Consider the following 12626-nt stretch of genomic DNA (forward strand, 5'->3'; position numbering starts at 1 on the left):
CAATGTAATTGGCACCGAGTCATGAAATTAAAAGGCATTTGTTTCTTCGAAGAAACATTATGGAAAATTTGGAGAGGATGCTAAAAATTAGAAGCTTAATCTTGCCAACAAAGGTCCTAACATACAATGATGTGGTTTTTCCAATGCTTGGATATAAGGAAACCTGAGCTCCACAGAATTTAAGCTTTTAAAGTGTGATAATTAAGAAGACTTTTAACAGTTCCCTTAATGGGAAATAGAGTCAAAATGCTGAAATAAAGGCAGGGACTTGCCAGATGTCTTCCCCAAACCACTACAAATTCTTTTAAATGAAGACTCTAACAAATTTTAGAGAATCAGAACACATCAATGAATATTTATTGGAGGACAAGGTGAAAGCCTCCTTCAATATATTAATAATTATATAAATATAAATAAAATGGAAATACAGCAAAATAGAAGGAAAAAAAGCCAAAACAGACTACACTTATGCCCTTAGATTTCTCTAATTTTATTCCAGACCTAGAAAAATTGTATACTGTTTATTTTCATGGCTTCTAGAATAATATGGAGTTTCTTTGGTGAATTTAAAACAGTGGATGGGTTTTGAGAGATTTGGATATTTCTTGTTCAATATAATGAAAATTCATCTTACATTTAAGGTTACTAAGCTATTTAAGTAGCAAATCATCAAACAGATGATGCTTTCAAACATAACCTAAATAACCACTTCTTTACAGATGTAAGAGTCAATTTCGGTTTAAGTAGGAATGAGATTGGGTAAATTCTGAGATAATTAAATACTGAGATCTTGTTTTTTGTTTTTGTTTTTGTTTTTGTTTTTGTTTATGTTTTATATATATATATATATATATATATATATATATATAAAACATGGAAAGAACACAAAAGAATGCCTAATCATGGATCTCAGTGTCTATTCATTAAGTACTCATTATATGGCACTCTACATAATGTTCAATATAACAACCATTGTGTTACATGAGACCTCTCAAGAAGTTAAATTTTACTGGAGGAGTGGAGATGAGTACATGGTGAAAAGTAAACTATACTTATACAACAAGTTAATATGAAATGTATACTACATGAATAAATTGAAATTTTGATAGGGAACACAAACAACTTGGAAAATCAGAGAAGAATGGTTTTGTGGGGCAGCTCATCACTTGTACTTATATTGAGCAATAAAGGGAATTGGATTTCTATGAATTAGAAATTAGGGGAAAGAACATTCCAATTATATGAGACAGGCAATTTGTGAAAAGTCATGAAACAAAAGGTGGAATTCCATGCACACTAAACAACACATAGGACAATATAATATGACTGTGATATGGAAGGATGAATAGGAATATTGAACAATCAATTTAGGAAGATTGACTATACCCAGATCATAAAGGTCTTTAGGTGCAAAATAGTGGAGTTTGTATTTTATTTTAGAGCCAATATGAATTCATAGAAACTTCTTGAGAAGAAAATGACATTAGCAAAACTATGTTTTAGGGGAATTAATAGAGCAGCTATGTGAAAGATAAATTGGAGAGGAAAAATATTTGAAATAGGGTGGTCAGTGAATAATAATCCAGGCAAGACTCTTGAGCTCTTAAATTGGAGCAACGGTTGTGTGAGTGAAGGTACAATTGTCATGATTTGACACATAATCTTATATTTGTGAATGAGTTGAGGATCAAAAGTCACTTTTATTACATGAAAGCTAGTTCATGAAACACATAGTTTTGTACTAAACATAAATAAGAAAGCCAGGAAAAGAAATGAGCTTTGAGGAAAAGATGACATTTTGTTTTAAAAGGGAAACATTTTGTTAAGAAGAACCATGTTTGCCTAACAAATCAAATATACGAAGTAAAATTTTATTAGAAAAATGTCCATTAATATTATTGCTCTGTAAGAAATGACCAGCAGGAGGAATACAGAGAGGCTTGGAGAGACTTGAATCAACTATTGCTGAGTGAAATGAGCAGAACCAGAAGATCACTAAACACTTCAAGAACAATACTGTATGAGGATGTATTCTGATGGAAGTGAATATCTTCAACATAAAGAAGATCCAACTCACTTCCAGTTGATCAATGATGGACAGAAATAACCATACCCAGAGAAGGAACACTGGGAAGCGAATGTAAATTGTTAGCACTACTGTCTATCTACCCAGGTTACTTATACCTTCGGAAGCTAATAATTAATGTGCAACAAGAAAATGGTATTTACACACATATATTGTATCTAGGTTATATTGTAACACATTTAAATGTATGGGATTACCTGTCATCGGGGGGGAGGGAGTGGAGGGAGGGAGGGGATAATTTGGAAAAATGAATTAAAAAAAAAAAAGGTAGCAAGGAAATAAAGTCAACTAAGTGTATTTTTGGTAGAAGCTTAAAAGAATAAAGGAGCTTCTTTGCAAATTAATCTTTTTAGAGGTGATAAACATTTCACTAACCTAATATTAAAGGTAATTGATAATAATCAAAATTTTTTTTTCTTTTTTTCTTTTTTTTATTATATATATATATATATTTTATAATATTATCCCTTGTATTCATTTTTCCAATTTACCCCCCCTCCCTCTATTCCCTCCCCCCAACGACAGGCAATACCATACATTTTACATGTGTTACAATATAGTCTAGGTACAATACATGTGTGCGAATATCATTTTCTTGTTGCACAATAAACATTAGAATCCGAAGGTACATGCAACCTGGGCAGACAGATATTAGTGCTAACAGTTTTCATTCCCCTCCCAGTGTTTCTTCTCTGGGTGCAGCTACCTCTGTCCATCATTGATCAACTGGAAGTGAGTTGGATCTTCTTTATGTTGAAGATTTCCACTTCCATCAGAATACATCCTCATACAGTATTGTTGTTGAAGTGTACAGTGATCTTCTGGTTCTGCTCATTTCACTCAGCATCAGTTGATTTAAGTCTCTCCAGGCCTCTCTGTATTCCTCCTGCTGGTCATTTCTTACCGAGCAATAATATTCCATAACCTTCATATACCATAATTTACCCAACCATTCTCCAACTGATGGACATCCATTCATCCTCCAGTTTCTAGCTACAACAAAAAGAGCTGCCACAAACATTTTGGCACATATATGTCTCTTTCCGCTCTTTAGTATTTCTTTGGGATATAATCCCAGTAGTAGCGCTGCTGGGTCAAAGGGTATGCACAGTTTGATAACTTTTTGGGCATAATTCCAGATTGCTCTCCAGAATGGCTGGATTCTTTCACAACTCCACCAGCAATGTATTAGTGTCCCAGTTTCCCCACATCCCCTCCAACATTTGTCATTATTTGTTCCTGTCATCTTAGCCAATCTGACAGGTGTGTAGTGGTATCTCAGAGTGGTCTTAATTTGCATTTCTCTGATCAGTAGTGATTTGGAACACTCTTTCATGTGAGTGGATATAGTTTCAATTTCTTCCTCTGAGAATTGTCTGTTCATATCCTTTGACCATTTATCAATTGGAGAATGGTTCGGTTTCTTATAAATTAGGGTCAGTTCTCTATATATTTTGGAAATGAGACCTTTGTCAGAACCTTTGTTTTTAAAAATATTTTCCCAATTTGTTACTTCCCTTCTAATCTTGTTTGCATTAGTATTATTTGTACAGAAACTTTTTAGTTTGATGTAATCAAAATCTTCTATTTTGTGATCAATAATGATCTCTAGTTCTCCTCTGGTCATAAATTCCTTCCTCCTCCACAAGTCTGAGAGGTAGATTATCCTCTGTTCCTCTAATCTATTTATTATTTCCCTCTTTATGCCTAAATCATGGACCCATTTTGATCTTATCTTGGTATATGGTGTTAAGTGTGGATCCATATCTAATTTCTGCCATACTAATTTCCAGTTTTCCCAACAGTTTTTTCCGAATAATGAATTTTTATCCCTAATGTTGGAATCTTTGGGTTTGTCAAAGATTAGATTGCTATAGATGTACCCTTTTTTGTCCTTTGTATCTAATCTGTTCCACTGATCTACCGGTCTATTTCGTAGCCAATACCAAATGGTTTTGGTGACTGCTGCTATATAATATAGCTTTAGATCAGGTACACTTAGACCACCTTCCTCTGAGTTTTTTTTCATTAGTTCCCTTGCAATTCTTGACCTTTTATTCTTCCATATGAATTTTGTTGTTATTTTTTCTAGGTCATTAAAATAGTTTCTTGGGAGTCTGATTGGTATAGCACTAAATAAATAGATTAGTTTGGGGAGTATTGTCATCTTTATTATATTCGCTCGGCCTATCCAAGAGCACTGAATGTCTTTCCAATTATTTAAATCTGATTTTATTTTTGTGGCAAGTGTTTTGTAATTTTTCTCATATAATTCCTGACTTTTCTTTGGTAGATGGATTCCCAAATATTTTATACTCTCAACATTTGTTTGGAATGGAATTTCTCTTTGTATCTCTTGCTGTTGCATTTTGTTAGTGATATATAAAAATGCCGAGGATTTATGTGGATTTATTTTGTATCCTGCCACTTTGCTGAAATTTTGAATTATTTCTAGTAGCTTTTTAGCAGAGTCTTTGGGGTTCTCTAAGTATACCATCATGTCATCTGCAAAAAGTGATAGTTTGATTTCCTCATTTCCTACTCTAATTCCTTGAATCTCTTTCTCGGCTCTTATTGCCGAGGCTAGCGTTTCTAGTACTATATTGAATAGTAATGGTGATAGTGGGCAACCTTGTTTCACTCCTGATAATAATCAAAATTTGAAAGCATGTAACAGTAACCCCTTATATTGGCTTATAACTTAGCTGCAAAATTTATCCTAATAAAATCATAGCTACAAAAAAAATATCCATTGATTCACGGCTCATAAAATTTATATAAAACTCATTTACAAAATCACATTGAGTAGATTCAAATTCAACCAATGATTCTCTTCTGATTCAGATAATTTTTAAAAAATTACCTTTTCTAATTTAAGCACAAAAGAATCTACACATGCGTATGTTTAGAGACAGAGAATGAGTCTATCCAATCCATTTCCTTAACAATTCAATCCTCCAAGTGCAGACAGAAGAGAGAAATTACATTCTGAGCACATGCTGGGACGCAAAGTCAGGCCCTACAATTATCATGATCTATACCACATGGGACCATGCTCAAGACCATTGCTAGATAATCTCAATATCTAAAAATAAATAAAATTAAATTAAAATGCTTGGAATAAAGATGTTTTGTACTTTTTAAAATATCCTTGATAATGCACTATTCATTAAAAATAAGAGGAATGATCATTCAATGTGATCATTTAACTGGCTCTCCTCAGAAAACACATTTACATCCTTTTTGTTCTGTTTTGCTAAGAATAATCTTTGATTGTGTTTTCAGCTGTTTTGTATTGACAGCTGTAATACATGTTCCCAGATGAGCATTTATTTGATAGGATGTAGAAAAGTTCTATTTAGCTGGCCTGAATTTAAGCCTACAATTTGAAGAAGCAAACTATCACATCCCTGCAGTTTGATCGTCTTTGTGTCCATTGTAATCCTCAGTATCTTTTCAGGCTTAGAAAGCCTCAATTATTTACGTTATTACTAGAAGAATATTTTGCTCCCCCAAAAAAATTACTTTTGTAATAGCAATAGAGAAAAGAACAATGCTTTCCCCTGAATCACCCAGATTGACTGTCTATATTTCCTGATATGAACAGAAAAATAGTTTATTATTTTAATATATAAAAGTGGCATATTCATACCTCAAAATTTATTATTGATTTCCGAGACATTGCTTCTCTCTCTCACCCTCCCTTATTTCCTCTCTCTCTCTCTCTTTTCAACTCTCTTTGTCTCTATCTCTCTATCTCTCTGTCTCTGTTTCTTTCTTGCTCTCTCTTTCACTGTTACAGAAATAAAGGGAATTTATGTGACAAATAAGGAGGGCTTACCAATTAATCATCCTGATTTGAGGGAAAATGTCTTAAAAAGCTAAAGAAGTGGAGTATGAGGAACTGAGAAAGTTATTTTTACTGAATCATAGAATATGAGATCAAATCAGTGTCTACTGAAGCTGTAATGTTAGTTGGGGAAAATTTTTTGAAAACCAAACAGAAGTATTTTATTATAAAGCAAATATAAAGTTTTTGGTGATTTTTATTTAAAGGCATGATGATGTGAATTAATGATCAAGGAAAATCAACTTTAGTAGCTTCATGTATAATATAAGATAAATCATATCTGGGAACAGATTTTAAAGCAGTACATATAAAACAGGTAAAAAAATCTGTCATAAGATATTTCGTACCACAAATTCTTTTTTTATTTCTTTTTTAATTATTATTTTTATTAATTTTATAATTATAACTTTTTTTGACAGTACATATGCATGAGTATTTTTTACAACATTATCTCTTGCATTCACTTCTGTTCCGAATTTTCTCTTCCTTCCCTCCACCCCCTTCCCTAGATGTCAGGCATTCCCATACATGTTAAATATGTTATATTATATCCTAGATACAATATATGTGTGCAGAAATGGATTTCTTGTTGCACTAGAAGAATTGGATTCAGAAGGTAAAAATAACCTTGGGAAAAAAATACAAACAGTTTACACTCACTTCCCAGTGTTCCTTCTCTGAGTGTAGCTGATTCTGTCCATCATTGATCAATTGGAACTGAATTAGATCTTCTCTTTGTTGAAGATATCCACTTCCATCAGAATACATCCTCATATAGTATTGTTGTGAAAGTGTATAATGATCTCCTATTCTGCTCATTTCACTCAGCATCAGTTGATGTAAATCTCTCCAAGCCTCTCTGTATTCATCCTGCTGGTCATTTCTTACAGAACAATAATATTCCATAACTTTCATATACCAAAATTTACCCAACCATTCTCCAATTGATGGAGATCCATTCATTTTCCAGTTTCTAGCCACTACAAAGAGGGCTGCCACAAACATTTTGACACCTACAGGTCCCTTTCCCTTCTTTAGTATTTCCTTGGGATGTAAGCCCAGTAGTAGCACTGCTGGATCAGAGGATATGCACATTTTGATAACTTTTGGGGCATAATTCCAGATTACTCTCCAGAATGGTTGGATTCTTTCACAACTCCACCAACAATGTATCAATGTCCCTGTTTTCCCACAGCCCCTCCAACATTCATCATTATTTTTTCCTGTCATCTTAGCCAATCTGACAGGTGTGTAGTCATACTACAAATTCTAAATCATTTTAAAGGGATTACTACCTAGAAACTCATAGTACCAAAAGACTCAGATTCATCTCCCCCTCCCTGATCTTTCTAAATAATCTTTGACAAATTAATAAAGCAAAGACCTATAATTTTCTAATTATAGGACATGTGCCTTTATTCATGTAAAATAAAGCTTCTCTTTTATATCAGCCTCCTAGATTTGCTTTAATTAGTAGAACATTTTTACTAGGTAGATTCTTTCATGACTTGTAAGATCAGCACCTATTGATGACTGCAAGAAATTAAATAATGTTTAGAGATGATCTTTCTATCAAGTTAGGCCTATTATGTCATATGTTATTAGGATAATTAAGGAAATCAGCTGGTTAAATTATTCCATATATAGCATTTAATTTCAGAGAAAAGAAAAGTAGGAGGGTCAGAAAAAATAATTTTAAACGAATGTGAAAAAGTGAAGAAGAATATGAAGCAATAATTGAAGTACTTAAAAACACCAAAAGGGCAGACAGTATGAACATTTCTATACTGATCACAAACAAATAAAAATTATTCCACATATCTTATTTTATGGCAGTATGGCTTCCAAATATAACTGCCTCTATAAGAATACATAGTATTATTGTATCTCACACATGGATGAAAAATAAAGGATGATGAGATTCTATTAAATAAATAGAGAATCATATATAGCTTGAAGGAGGTTCAGAGGTCAACTAGAACAACTTCTTCACTTTACAGGTAAAGAAACTGAAGCCCAGGAAGAGTAAATTATTTGTTGAAAGAGATAGGATTATTTTATTAAAGAATCAATAATCAATTCTCTCTTTAACATAAAAGAAGCTTTTCCTTAAGTACATACAGATTATTATGTAACTTTAGATACTAAAGTAAATCCTAATGGAATCAAAGCCTCCAGAAATTTTCCATTAGAATGAAATTAAACATCTTGGGATGGAACACAATCTCCATCTTTGCATCTAAAGAGTGAAAGTTTGCCTTATTGGGACCTACATGCTTTTCATTCTATTGAGCAATGGATTTAGTATTATGTGGTAAATGAAAGATGAAATACCTGAAGAAAACAAAGATTAAATCATCTGAACATAATGATTAACTAATGCATGACAATTGCTCACTAAACAGGGACCAGACTTCCTCACTATAGGCCTGGACCCCAAATATAGGGAGAGACAGATTTTTAGATATTAAATAAGTATTAAAATGAAACCAATTAATTAAAAGTAAACAACATTAAGTAATATTATTTCTAATATTTTAAATATTTTTCATTTTCAAATATATATGCAAAAATATTTTTCAACATTTACCCTTGCAAAACTTTGTGATCCAATTTTTTCTCCCTCCCTTCCTTCAACTCCCATCTCTAGACAACAAGTAATCCAATATATGTTAATCATATGCAATGCTTCTATACATATTTCCACATTTATCATGCTGCCTAAGAAAAAACAGATCAAAAAGGGGGAAAAAAGAGACAAAAAGCAAGCAAAGAATAACAAAAAAGTGAAAAAAATGTTATGGTCCACATTCAGTCCCACAGTCCTCTCTCTGAATGCACATGACTCTCTCCATCACAAGTCTATTGGAATTGGCCTAAATCACCTCATTGTTGAAAAGAGCTAAATCTGAATTGATCATATGATTTTTAATTTTATGAAAGGATTTTCCAAATTAGGAAGAGGAGAGCAAACAGATACACTTCTCCATCATCAGAAAAAGAGGTGTTCCATTCCCAACAAAGTGACTGCAAATATTTAAAGGAAAGTGGAAACATGGAAAAAAATAAAAACTGATGAACCATTATGGGTTTAGTTTTGAGATAAGACATATGGGTTGCTTGAGGTATAGAATTGTGGGGTGCATAAAAAAGAAGTCCTTGCATCAGTCTTTGACTCTGATTGAGCTTCTGGATAAGATAACTTAAATACTTTGTTAAAGGTTTTAAGCAGCAGGTAAAAATGGCCCCACCTCCCAATTAAGCAAAGCTAAGTTTAAGCAATGTAATAAGGTTTACTCCCAATTCCCACAATTGAGTATAGCTTTTTTCACAGGACAGAATTTGAACTAGATTTATTATAAAGGGAACTGAACTACTTCAGGAAATAAGATACAAGATAGAGGCATTGTGGTTCACCCAATACTCTTAATTAATCATTTATTGTCAGAATTCTTTCAATTCCTCTTCTTCTGAATTACAAAGAAGTAGGCAGGCTGTAATGATTTACTTATGCATAAGTCAAATCTATAAAGTTTTTCACATATATAATTATGTAAGTTAGGTTACTGAGCAAACTACCAAGATGGTTCATTATAGACTAATTTTGAGAAGAAAAATTATATATCACCTATGTAGCCAAGAAAAGTTGAACATAAATATCATTAAAATTTCCAAGAAATATAATAATGCTTAATTTTATTAACTAACATCATGCCTTCCTGTATTTTAGTGACTGATTACCAAAGATCATTTAATTAGCATATTTAGAGACTAAGTAAAACTGAAGGCTTCTGTAGTTTTTCTCTCTATGAAGATGGGTGAGTAAATTCCAAGAAAAGAAGGGATGTCACATAACAAAGCTGGTGAAAAATCAGTTTAATTGGTTTGATTTGAAAGTAACAAGATATAATCAGGAATGGTGAGTATTTTAATATCAGTCAGCATTGAGAAATGCCTAAGACACTTCACTTTGGTGGAAAAAATGGTGTCAAATTCTCCACAACTCCCTTTATTGCCTATTCAGACTCTGATTGTACTAGTATTCAACATTAAAACCTGTCCACATATTAAGAATGAGGGGAAAGGAATAAAAGAATTGTGAAGCCCTTCATCTCATGCATTATTACTATGTACTTATTTTCCTTATATGACATCATTTCCTATAACATAAAAATATCATCATTTGCAGCTAAATAGATACATGGTAAATAGAGAGCTGGGTTTGGAATCAGGAATACTTGATGTCTCATGGAATCATTTGACCATACATTCTGCAATTCATCTCATTCCTAGGGCAGCACTAATGAAGATCCTGCTTCTCTGATTCCAAATTGCTTTTGTCCCCAAAATCACTTGTTAGAGGTTCCTATATAATTTTGATAAAATCTGCTATTAACAAGACAATGCAGTTTAGTACAACATGTGAAATACGGTTCTCCAAATGTGAAACTTTAGAGAATTTCTATTTTTATATACACTTGCTACATCTATCTTTACCTAAATATTGTACCTTAAAAATATCATGATTCTAACTATAAAAGTAACTCTTCAGGCTTTTGATATTATCAGATATTTTGAAATATGATAATAATAGGAAAACAGTCATTACTAAAATGTTATATGCAAATTTTAATATAATTTTGAAAAGTTATTATTAAAACACTTAAAGCCTGGATTTCGATACCAGATTTATTTGGAAACCAATTGTATAAATCTTTGGATAGTTCTTAGATAATATAGTTGAATCCTGTTTTGTTTTTTTTTGTTGTTTGTTTTTTCTCAAAATTTACTATTCCATTTAATTAGAAAATTTCCATTTTGCATCTTTGTTTTATTAATATCTTTAATAATAAAAAGGAGTCCCCTTTGAAGGATATCATTTCTACATTATGGTTTTACCACAAATATGGATTAAAATTGTAACATATTTCCATACTTGCAACATACACTAGTAACTCAAATGTATTTCAAGAAAACTTAATAGATTTGTTACTCTACTTACAAAACTTCTACTATGCACTTGGCCTAATTATAGAAATTTGCTTTCAAATGAAAATGAGGGACATAATTATAACAACGTCAAGACCTGTTCCTTCAAGAGCACAGAATGACCTGAAATATACCATAACAAGAATAAAATTATGTAGCTCTCTTTGATTCCAGTGTGTCATGTTTGATAGCCAATGATATAGTCACAGGGTGTGAAAAAACACATTTCAGGATTAAACAGGTAAGGAACTTTCCTTTATAGGAAAAAAAAAAGTATAATTGAGAAATTGATTCAGTATGATCCTACTTGGAATCATGCAAAAATACAAAATTCCCAAAACTATTCTTAGGCTCAGACGGCCATCTTTAGTTATATTCACACTATAACACGTGCTATTTTCTAATATTGGCTTCATTCAAATTCAGACAACCATTCTTTAATCAAAACTCAAAACACTATTTTCCCAAGAATTTTACCTCAAATAGCAAAATTTCACTAATCATAATTTAGAGTTTAATATTTTTGCTTATATTTCCCTAACAGGTGCAGTTAATTTATCTTTTCTTTATAAATCAAAATTAAAGTGTTTTTTTTTTTCTGGAGTTTCAAACAAAATACCTGATAGTTGACTAACATAAATCAATTGAAGTTTCATCTTTAAGTCATCCTGTACATTTACATAATTTGATAAGTGTAATCAAGATTTTTCAAATGACAATTTTGTATTATATAAACTTATTTTATTATAATTGTTAGTGTCTTTAAACAAAAGATATTCCATTAATATTTAATAGTTTTCAAAAATCTTTATAGTTCAATTAATAATTTAATAGCAACTAGATTTGAAATAAAAGTTGTTTTTAAGAGCTATTCTGACACAAGTGTTCCTGAGATTTCACAGTATAAGAGAATTAAAACAACAATAATATAATATGCAATATGGTGCATTTAAAACAAGAAACAAAACTTATTACTAGATAGGTAATGTTAACAAATTCCAAATTATCACATAAAACTCACTAATCTTAACACCTTCCATCTTTTATATGAATGACAGATAAAATTTAGCAGAGTTAACATGTATGGAATAATTACATTTAAATAAAAATAGCAATAATAATAGCATTTACATAATACTTTGCATATGCCAATCACTGTGCTAAGCATTTCACAACCATTATAATATTTGAATTTCACAACAACCCTTATAAGTACCATTATTTCATTTATCTTTAAAAATCAGGAAACTAAGGCAAACAAAGATAAGATAATGCATAACATTACACAGCTAATACATTTCTGGGATCAGAATATAATTCAGGTTGTCCTAGATTCTTCCAGCATTTTTTTAGCATCCCTTTTTGGAACCTTTATCTTAAATGAGAGGAATTAAGAGAGTCTGAAGGGGTATGGGAGATGCTCAATTGTCTTTTCTTTTTTAATGTTCAAGAAAGAGTTAACAAGAGATGGGTGAAAAGTAGAAACTGTATATCTTCTCCCCCACCTCACCTTCATTTTGGGATTGCATTTGGACTAACTATTCTCTTTTATTATATTAAATCATAGGACTACCAATTTTCAGAGGGGGGAGGTGAAGAGAGAAAAAAATGATCTAATTTTTTTTTTGCCCTGAAAATGTTCCAAAATTTAATAATATTTTCCTGAAAACAAATTCTACAAAATTGTACTCCAAAATTCAC

The sequence above is a fragment of the Sminthopsis crassicaudata genome, chromosome 3, assembly GCF_048593235.1.
Source record: "Sminthopsis crassicaudata isolate SCR6 chromosome 3, ASM4859323v1, whole genome shotgun sequence".
NCBI classification, from domain to species: Eukaryota; Metazoa; Chordata; class Mammalia; order Dasyuromorphia; family Dasyuridae; genus Sminthopsis; species Sminthopsis crassicaudata.